Below are 10,578 nucleotides of genomic sequence, written 5' to 3' on the forward strand. Positions count from 1 at the left end.
ATCATCAAACATTTTTAGTCCGTTCTTTGAATGTTGTAAACTTCACGGACCAATTTTTCATTTGAAACCTTTACAAAATTTGAGGGTCCGGAAGCCAAGTTATGCCCCCACTGAAGTTTGTCAAAATTTAGCTTTTACTAATTTTCACAAAATCCCTAACTTTCCGAATTTCTCAACTCCAAACCAACAATTTCACAACCAAAGCAATGCCAATTGCTCCTAAACATGTTCATACAATTCAAATTCATACCACACATGCCAACCTACATATTTCACCCAATCCATTCAATCTAATTTCACTAACTCACCATCAATTCTAAACACATCAACAATCCTCATTATCTTATACTCATCAAAATCAGAATTTCACATACAAACGCATATACTCAACAAAATTATAATCTAACACATATAAACTCATATTTCCTTCACACACAATTCACATATACAGTATACATAATTCATTCAGTTCATTCCTATCATATAGTCTTCTAGCCTAAGTTTTCACATGACATTAAACATTAACTACGAAAAACCAAAGTCATACCTTGGCAGATTCCTCCCTAAGGCAAAAAAAACCTAAAATCCTCTCCTTCTACAAGCCTCAAGCCTCCAAACGTCAATTCCACAAGCTCAAGCACTGGAACTTCGTTATAAACCACCAATTGGACTCCAATTCAACAAGAAACACAATCTAGTTCATACAACATCACTATAATCAACATAGGGTTCATTAATTCCACAATTCACAAAGGTTTAACAAGTTCTTACCGTACCTACGGTGCTATGGACGAAATCCAGTAATTACCCATTGTTAGAGCTCACCTAAACCATCAACATCATTTAATTCCTTAATACCTAAATCCCAAAATTTCGAAATTGGAGAGAGAGAGAGGCTGAGTGAGAAATTGCTAATTCGTTACCAAAATTTTCGGATGATTTTGAAGAGTTCGACACAATGGTTGCATGGTCGCAAACAGTGCAGCGTTCGAAGCTCCAACTTGAGAGATATGGTGGGTTGAAGTTGTGATTGAATTTGGGATTTAGGGTTTTATTCATTTTCTCTCTTCTCAATAGGTTCCATGAAGAAAGGGGGAAGAAGAGTGGCTGATGGGCATTATATTGGTTGGGCCTTGGGCCTAATACGGGTCCGGTTCAATCGGTTTGGTCCGTTGTCCAACTTTGGGCCAAAATCTTTAAAATTAGTGTTAAAATTCGTATTTTAAATATTTCTACTTTTCTAAACTTTAAAATTTAGTTTTCTAATTTCTTTAAATAATAATTAATTTATTAGCTAATTATTTATTAATTTCGTGGGGTTTACACGATTCCTATGTCAAATAGGTTTACACTACTGTTGGTAAGGATACCTAGAATCATTATTCACTCAAGAAAATATGCTTCAAGTTGGTATTACTTCGAGTACTTAAAAAAAGAGTCTGTAAGTGAAATGGCTTAATTGAAATGGTGATTATATATCGTGAGGTGTTCATAAAGTTCTCTATTTTATAGCAGTTTATCAAGCTCCTTATAAATTCGGTAATATAGTAAAAATTTCCACACCTTGATGAGGAGGATTGGACGTAGATCAAAAAATTATACCAAACTAAAATATATTATAAGAACATACTTTTCAAAAAATAAAAATTTTAGACTTTTGCAATGAAAATTTACAAAAATCGAAAATCACGATTCATTTCATAATAACGAGGCGGACTAGGATAAAATGTATAAAAAAATGTTTACTTATGAAATAATATTTTTTTAATAAGACAAAATAGGAGCTATTAATGATTACTTTTATCTATGGAGTCTATATTCATCCGATAAAAAACTGTACTAAGATTTTTTGAACAATTTAGCTGTATCAAAATACTTTAGAAATATTTTAGAATTAAGATAATAAAATTTTTTGAAAATATCCTTACTGGTATATTTTTCTGTTTTTTCTTTCTTTGTTATAGTAAAACTACTGATTATATAATTATCACTTTTAGTAATTATTCTTCAAGAATAAATTTCCACCACCTATTTTACTCTTTATATATTCGTTTTATTTTCATAAATCAGTCTCCACCACATATTATTCTATCATGTGGTTAATTAATTTAAAGTGATCATGATTAAATCTAAATACTTAACCACATGATCAAAATCACCTTCACTCCTCTCTCTCTCTAGGAGGCTGAATTTTCCTCTCTCTTTCTCTAAAGTCACATGTTAAATATGAGTATTAGTAAGGATTAAGATAAAGGCTAGGAAAGTGTTAGAAAGTTGCCAAATTTAAGCATGTTTTTATCAAGATTTCATTAAGTAATCTCTCACTCTTTCTTCTCTTTAAAGAACCGGTTCCTCCCCCTCTCTTTCTCAAATAAACCACATGCTAATTTTTGTTACTTGTTACCATAGTTAGATAAGAATTAGAAACCAAGAGATCTAGTTAGAAACTAACTAAAATTGGCACCACATCCCTCACTCTTCTCTTTTGAAGAAACCGGATCCTCTCCCTCTCTCTCAATTAGATCACATGGTAAATATGATGATTAGGTGGTGATTATGACAAAGTTAAGGAAGCTACTGGGAAGCTACATATTTACACATGTAATTAACATTCTTCTCTCATAACTGTAGATTCCTCTCCCATTTCCCATTAATCATCAAAATTTCATATAGTTAGAAGTAAGAAAGAAAGATTTACAAAGAGCATGAAATCAATTGCTTAACTCTCTCTTTTCCAACTGGGTTTCCTTCCCCTTCCTTCATCAAATTTTATTTCTTTCCACTAAACCAAGTTAAGGAAGAGAGAAAAACCAAATAGAAAGGAACAGAGCTAGAGGAGGCCGAGAGTGAGAGAGATCAAGAACCATCAAACCAAGCTTGTTTTCTACCATTTTCTTCATCAAGTTTCAAGAGCAACACCTCCACTTCTCAATATTTCAAGAACCAACCTCATCCTCTTCATCTTCTTCATTTACCTCTTGAAATCATCAACAGGTGAGTGAAGAAAATCTCCTAAATTTCTTTTCCTCAAAAAACTTTTTCAATATGGACGAGATTCTTAAGAGAGTTTTGTTGTTCCTTTCCTTGATTAGCATATTTTTCTTAGGAGCTTTAAGGAGAACCTCCAAGCTAGCCAAAAATCAAGCTCAATAGAGTGAGAAATCACTCCTTTTCCTTTCTAGTTGGTTCGCCCATGAGGCCTATTTTTCTATTAATTAATGTGGTGTTGTTATTTAAGTGATTTCTTATGCTAAAGAGGATTAAGAAGTAAATTAAAGAAGTAAGGGTTAGGTGTAGTTAGAAATCTCTTGGTTGTGTTTATATGTTCATATTGTTGCTTGATAATGTTTGTATGATGATTTGATGAAAGATGATGGTTATGATGTTTGATGTTTGGTAAATATTTTATAGTGTGTTAGTAATGTTTATGATGATTTATGGTGGATGTATATGATGATGATAGTGACGGAATTGATATATGAGCTTGGGGTCAAAACACAATTTTGTAAAAGGGAGAAGATAAGAACATAATTCATGAAAGGATGATTAAAGAAGGGATGTAAAAAGATTAAGAGAAAAGTGATTAAGAAACCTAAAGAAGTCATAGATAAAACCTAAGGTCTATAAAGAGGGTTAAAATGTAACTTAAAGTAAAAGTGGGCGAAAAATGTGAATAATAAAAGAAAAACTTAAAGAAGGTTTTGAGGTAAATTATAATTTTATAAAACTTATAAATAAGCAAAAGATTGATAAAAGTGAAGTTAAGGAAAATTAAAAGATGAAAAATTTGAAGATTTGAAGAAAAGCCACTAAAAGATTCATCAAAACAAGACTTTAGCTCTAGAAAACATGTATGATATACTTTTTGGGTTAAATATAAAAATAAGGATAAAGAGTGGATAAAAAATATAAATAACAAAAATAACTCTCAAAATAGGAAAAAATAGAAGCTTAGAGTTAAAATAGTAATTATATAAATGATTTGAGCTAAAAACATAAATATATAATAGACTCAAGTTAAAATGGTAATTACATAAAAAATTCGGGTTAAAAATATAATTAATTTTAAAGAAATATTTTTTTAAGAAAAAATTACAGCAAGCCAATAAAATGATAATGATATGACAAAGTTTGCTTGTCATCAAGGATTCGTACCTTCCACATGAATTTAATTAGCTTGCCTCTCTTCTACTAAGCTAATTGTTTCTTTGCTACACATTGTGTTTATAATATTATATATTGAAACTTAATGCAACTTAAAAAAAATTATGATATATATATATATATATATATATATATATATATATATATATATATTTGTACATATAAAATATACGTTATATAAAAATTCAAATTATATTGTAATTATATATAATTTAATTAAGTTAAACTTGACTTATATGAAATATTAATTTTGTTTTTTTAATAATAATATTGTATTTTTTCATTTTATTATTAACATTTTTATTTTATTATAATTTTATATATTTATTTTATTAAATTTTATACAATTACTAAAATAAATTTTAAAAATTATTTTAATTTTAAATTTTTGACTATTTTATATTTTTTATTTACGTGAGATCGAGTTAATCGATTCAACCTGTGACCCACCACAGTGATCCAGTAATCTAATAATTTGATCGATTTGATCACTAATTCGATTCTGACAACTATGCTAATTAGGAATTCACCTAGATCGAGAGGCCGATTGTTTTCAAAATCATGTTAAAAACAAGTCCACAAAATTTTTTTTTTAACATATACTTGTTTTATTACTCTTAAAAAATTTAAAAAAAAAAGTGTCCCCAACACTCATGAGACTAACAAATCCTTTCCCCTTTCAAGTACGGTTCTCACTTCTCACTGATTACTTTGGAGTTATCTACTTATTCTCCACTTGCAACATAAGCAAAATGAAAAATCGGACGTGTATCAATATTTTTTTTACATTTCCTTTTTTTAATAAAAATTACAAGAGGAAGCTCCCACCCACTAGTATTTAGGAAGAAGAAGCAATAATATGTAATCAAACAATATCAATTCCAATATAATTAGGTGGGATAGAAAATAAATTTTCTTTTTTAAAAAAAAAGGAATATTTGAAAATTTACAACGGCGAAGAACCTGGAAGACATTAAAATGCTTTTGTCTGAAACCTCAAGAAACAAGTTAGCTTAGTAGTTTTGCTGAGTTTAAAGTTCTGAAATGGACCACTTGCTTTCGAAATCCGCTATTTGCTCATCCCCAAAGCTGGCTTGATCTGCATGAGATGCGTTCGGACACTACTTTCTTCTACCTGCTTTTGCCAAAAATAATTAGAAACAAACATATGTACAATGATCGTTGTGGCGCAAGCATCATTAACAGTCAATTGAAAACTAAGAACGGTAAAGATGTATATTTCCTTAAGTGTGATAAATGTGGTTCAAAGAACGCAAAGATGTGTATCTCTTAAGTATCATAATCTAGTACCCATTTGCTCAATACGAAACTAATAAGATATTACATAAGATTCCAAAACAGAAATGAATATAGAATAACCAGCTTCTGTATGCACTTTATTATCCTTATAAACTTTATCCAATGTCAAATGTCAAATGGGAACCATAACAAATTCTTAACAGCAAACATTTGGAGTCAAACTTGAAGAACACATCACGCTTCTGTGAATTTTCAACTAAACATCATGAAAAAAAAAGGTTTATAATCTATAGGAATAATGTTTCCATAGTAAGATATTATGTTAACTCCGCCTATCCTACATCTGCAGTACATAACCGGTCCCAAGGCCGGACAAAATGTTGAACAGCCAAAGAGGAGCACGAGCATAAGTGTAGTAGAGATAAAGATGTTGAGATAGATGAGTGGTCATACGCGATTGGATAGAATAAATAACGAAGATATACGAGAGAGAGAGAGAGAGAGAGAGAGAGAGAGAGAGAGAGTTTTGGAGTAGCACGTATTATGAAAAAGATGGTAGAATCGCGTCTCAGGTGGTTTTGACATATGAGAAAAAAGACCGATAGAACACTCAGTTAGAAAGGTGGATGAAATGGAAGATGAATAAGAGGTGAAAGGCAAAGAAAAACCTAGGAAGACCATTCATGAAGTGGTCAAACAAGATTTACATGTAAACGATCTCTTTATAGATATGATACATTATAGAGCTCAATGACATCATTTGATCCATGTAGCCGACCACACCTAATGAAACAAGGATTTGTATTGTTGTAGTAAGATATTATGTTACAGATGATAACTGTGCAGCCATTGATTTTAGAGTGAAATGAAATGATATACTAGCAATATCATATAAGCTACTTAAAAGAATAAAAGAACTAACATTGTATTTTGAATTTTGACAACACTAAACCATATGTGCAGTACTTTCTCCTAAACTTCCACAAATTCAATTTATATCTTGCGAAATTTCAACAAAAACACCAGAAAAAATTCTGATGCTCAGAAGCAGTTTCACATAATGACATTTAAGTTTTGATAATCCCAGTGTCGCTATCCTTAACCAAAAAAACAACCCATAATCATCCACAAAAAAGAAAGGTATTTAGATAAATAGCTAAGCACCCAATGAAGAAAAGAGACAAATAGTTGTGAAGAGCAACGAAACCTTCGATGAGAGATTCGTTGTACACAATTCATGTTCTATGACAATGAATCATAACTCTCACCTGAATAGCTGCTACTGAAGCCAGTAGTAATTCACACTCATCAAGCAAAGCTTTCTCCTTGGCTGCTACAATTGCAACCTCGGAAATTAAATTATTCATGCCCTCCACCTATCACACACAAAAATAACGTGGTCTCAGCAACTAGACTAGACCATTTTATAGGACAGAGATAAATAAATTTGTAGTAAGGTCCTTTAATACTGATTACAGATTTTAAATTATATATTGGGAAATTGGAAGAATAAAAGATAAAAAGAACAATGAAAAAAACAGAAAAATAAAGATAGCAAATGCAATTCGGCCTACAAAATAGAACATAAATTGATGATAAAACATATTGTCAGAAATCTGAACATTGATGTTGATATCTGTACCAGTCCAATAGAACTCATGGAACAATTTACTCACCCGTAAAAGTGATGAGCAGATTGTAGATCCCATTGCTTGCATAACATCAACAGCTTGACCGATAGCAGCTTTCAAATGCTCTATATCGACCTGTAAAACAGAAACCATAGTAATAAAGTCGGTGCCTATCTCCTCATAGAGGTCATTCATAATCAAATGAAAACAAGAGCATGCCATCATACATACCTTTGCTCCTCCAGCTACCGGTAGACAAAGAGTGCTTGCCTTAAAATCTTGTACAGCACCAGATAAAGTGTCGCCGTGATCTCTTTCAAATACAGCCCAATCATCAAGGAAGGTCATCTGCCTCAGTCATTTTAAAAGGCCAAGATTTGAAGGTGTGTCTCAAAATGTAGGAACTTCAATTTAATCAAAGTGTAAAGTATTATTTTGATCCCCAACAATTGGGTCAAATTCTAATTCGGTTCCCAACGTTTCAAACGTCCTATATTAGTCCTCAATATGTAGAAATAGGATATTTAAAATGTTAGGGACCAAATTAGAATTTGGCTCAAGTGCTCGAGACCAAAATAGTACTTTATCCTTAATCAAATAAGGAAAGACGAAAGACGATAACATTTCACATTTCTAGCAAGGAAAATCGAAAACCATCAACATTGTACTACCAAAATCTTAGCCCCCTCCAAAACCAAAATTCTTCTAACCATGTACCTTATATATGCTCCAAGTTGAAAAAAGTAAATTAAAAAAAAAAAGAGCAGAATTTTTTGTTGAAATTATTTTTTTTATTCAATTTGTTAAACCAACAACATCTGTCAAGAAAAAATCATTACTTCATCATTCAAAATAGAATTCAGCTTAAGCTCAAGCTTCCGCTGCTGAAGATCAATCCTGTTCCTGATAACAGACTCCAACAGTGAGAGAGTAGTTCTCCATACATCATACAGTGTTCTCTGCACCAATGAAAAAGAGTATGCAGTCATGTCCATAGCAGTAGAATTACTTCAAAAAGAGTATGCTACCAAGTTTGTTAAAGATAGTAGGTAAGACCTCTACAATTGCATTTTGGATGTAAAGTGCAGCCTCGGCTCTTGCATTGGTAAATCTCCATTGCAAGTATCTGTTGTATAGAAGCCGTAATTGGTGAGCATCTTCTACGTTGGCTGCACCCTTGTTCCCTTTTCTAAAATCAGCAATGAAGCTAAGCACTGAATTGGAATTGCTGGATTGAACGGATGAACCAGACGACCTTATTCGAGATGGACTAACCCCTCTAGGAGGAGGAGTTGATGGTCTTGATCTAGACGGACTGATTCCTCTTGTCCCCGAACATGATAAAGCCGAGGTCCTACTAGGCAACGCAGGATGCGAGTGTGATCCAGGAACTGATAAGGACTGAGATCTGACTCCAGTAAACCCCGGTCCTGCTTTACCTGACGGAGTAAGAGGTAGAGATTTCTGTGACCTTAACACCTCACCACTTACATTACCACTTCCAACACGCGAAAACAGAGTAATAGCATCACTAGAATATCTCTTCAGTGAAGATAAAACAGTTGTGGGCGCTGGAGTGTCGAAACTTCTAGAAACAGCAAGATCAACACTCCTGTTTAGGGACTAGAAGATACCTTCCCGCCAATCCTACTAGGCCACCGATGCTGATCTATGAATTTAGAAGGCAAAATCTCCACTGGCTTCGAATTCTCAGACTGATTAGAGATATCTTTCCCTTTTAGAGGACTCCTCTTTCTTTCTGGTGTAGGCTTCCTTATTAAGGGAAGAGTTTCAGCCTGCTTGTGTGCCACATTTGATGTCGGACGAAGGGAGGTTACTGGCTTTGACTTCTTGCTAACAGGACTGGAAATGGAGTCTGAATTGAAAGAAACGCTGAGGCTCCGCATTGTAGAAGGCCATAGACTTTCTGGCAAACGGCCACCTGCCGCCGCCCTTCCGGATGATAACTTGACATCTAAGGAGGAGTCACGGACCGGCGTGGAAGGCCTTGGTGGCGGCGGTGAAGGAGGAGTCGAAGGCCTCCTTCTCTCTGACGATTGAGCTCTCTTTTGTAATGATGATGACGATGAAGACGATGATGGTAATGCTGTCCTTGTGGGATTTGGTGAAGGGAATCTTCGAGAAAGGGGAGCCGGAGAAGGTGACCTATACCGGGAACTAACTTCTCTTGTGGCGACCGGAGTGGGCGACTTATGTAGAGATGTAAATTCTGTTGGGTTAGCCGGAACAGGAGACTTGTACCGAGAGCTAACTTGTTTTGTTCTAGAGCGCCGAGTGGTGGGTGCATTGTTCTTTTCTGCCAGAACAAAGGGAGCTGCTCTCGGGGTCTGCACAGATTTGTGTTTCCCTGAGCCTTGCTCTGATTCACATACATCCATCCACTCTGTCCCAATCAGACCACATTGATTTAAGTCTTTCAAGAAGGTGAACCAGATTCGTCAGCCTTGCCAATCATGTTTCTCCCGTTCAACGGAACACAATTCAACGGCACGGAATTATCCAGAAAGCAGATCCTTTTCTGTTCAGTAAATCTGCCACCGAAAAAATAAATAAAAAATAAAAAGTGATGCAGCAGAGTTGTAAGAAAAGAAAAGGAAAAGGAATCAAACAAACAAACACGTAACCCACGTCTTTACAGAGAGTCGGATATGTTTGTGAAGTAATTTTACAATCACATTCACATTCACACTCAATAAACGCAAGAACGGCATTTGGAGTAACTGGTGAGAGAAACTCCCGGAAACTGTCCTGACGTGCATTTAACGTTTTATTAACATTAGATTAGATGGCAGTGGGTTATGTAATTATGTTTATGGGATCAACTGAAAACAAATATTAGAAAGGATTCAAAATTTCAAATTCCAGGGGAAAATGGGGATACTGCGGACTGCGGAGAGTTAGAGGATGTAAGATGAGGGATAGATGTGCGCAAGGGAATAAGGAATATTGCCGTTATAAGTAAATTTTTTTTTTGGTATTTCATTGGGGCCTAAGCCCAAAAAAAAAAAACGGGTTGCATGTTTATGCTAACTCTCTTACAATCTTCTTCTAATAACAATTTGAGGTCAGAAAAAAAGCTACAAGAGAAATTCAAGAGAAATTCATGAACAAAACTACAAGAGGCCACCCAACTCACAAACAGAAATCATCAAATAAATGACTGAAATTAAAGAAGCCACGGAGAGGTCTTACAAGGTCGGTCGCATAGGAAGGAGAATAGAGAAGCATGTCAAGTGGAACTCGCTTCCAGAGGGATGGGTAAAGTTGAACACAGATGGGGCTGCACAGAAGAACCCAGACAAAAGTGGTTGCAGCGGTATTCTGAGAAATAATGAAGGAAGGTGGATTGCGGGTTTTTCGCATCGAACTGGAGAAGCGACGGCGTTCACAGCAGAACTATAGGGAGTGGTAAAGGATTAGAGCTTGCATGGACGATGGGTTTCAGGAAAGTGGTCGTGGAAGTAGATGCTACTGCGGTGGTTCAAAGACTCAATAGAGAAAA

General features: G+C 34.3%; 1 long non-coding RNA gene and 1 pseudogene across 1 annotated transcript; one reads left to right on the forward strand and one right to left on the reverse strand.

The window, feature by feature from the left end:
* The first annotated feature begins 2,449 nt into the window (after positions 1–2,449).
* LOC112790671 (uncharacterized) lies at positions 2,450–3,403 on the forward strand. Its single transcript, XR_003196752.3, has 2 exons — positions 2,450–2,994; positions 3,093–3,403. It is a non-coding gene; the product is annotated as an uncharacterized lncRNA (long non-coding RNA).
* A 1,528-nt stretch (positions 3,404–4,931) lies between these two features.
* On the reverse strand, positions 4,932–9,983 carry LOC112790670 (AUGMIN subunit 8-like; annotated as a pseudogene).
* Positions 9,984–10,578: the final 595 nt, after the last annotated feature.

The sequence above is a fragment of the Arachis hypogaea genome, chromosome 3, assembly GCF_003086295.3.
Source record: "Arachis hypogaea cultivar Tifrunner chromosome 3, arahy.Tifrunner.gnm2.J5K5, whole genome shotgun sequence".
Lineage (NCBI taxonomy): Eukaryota > Viridiplantae > Streptophyta > Magnoliopsida > Fabales > Fabaceae > Arachis > Arachis hypogaea.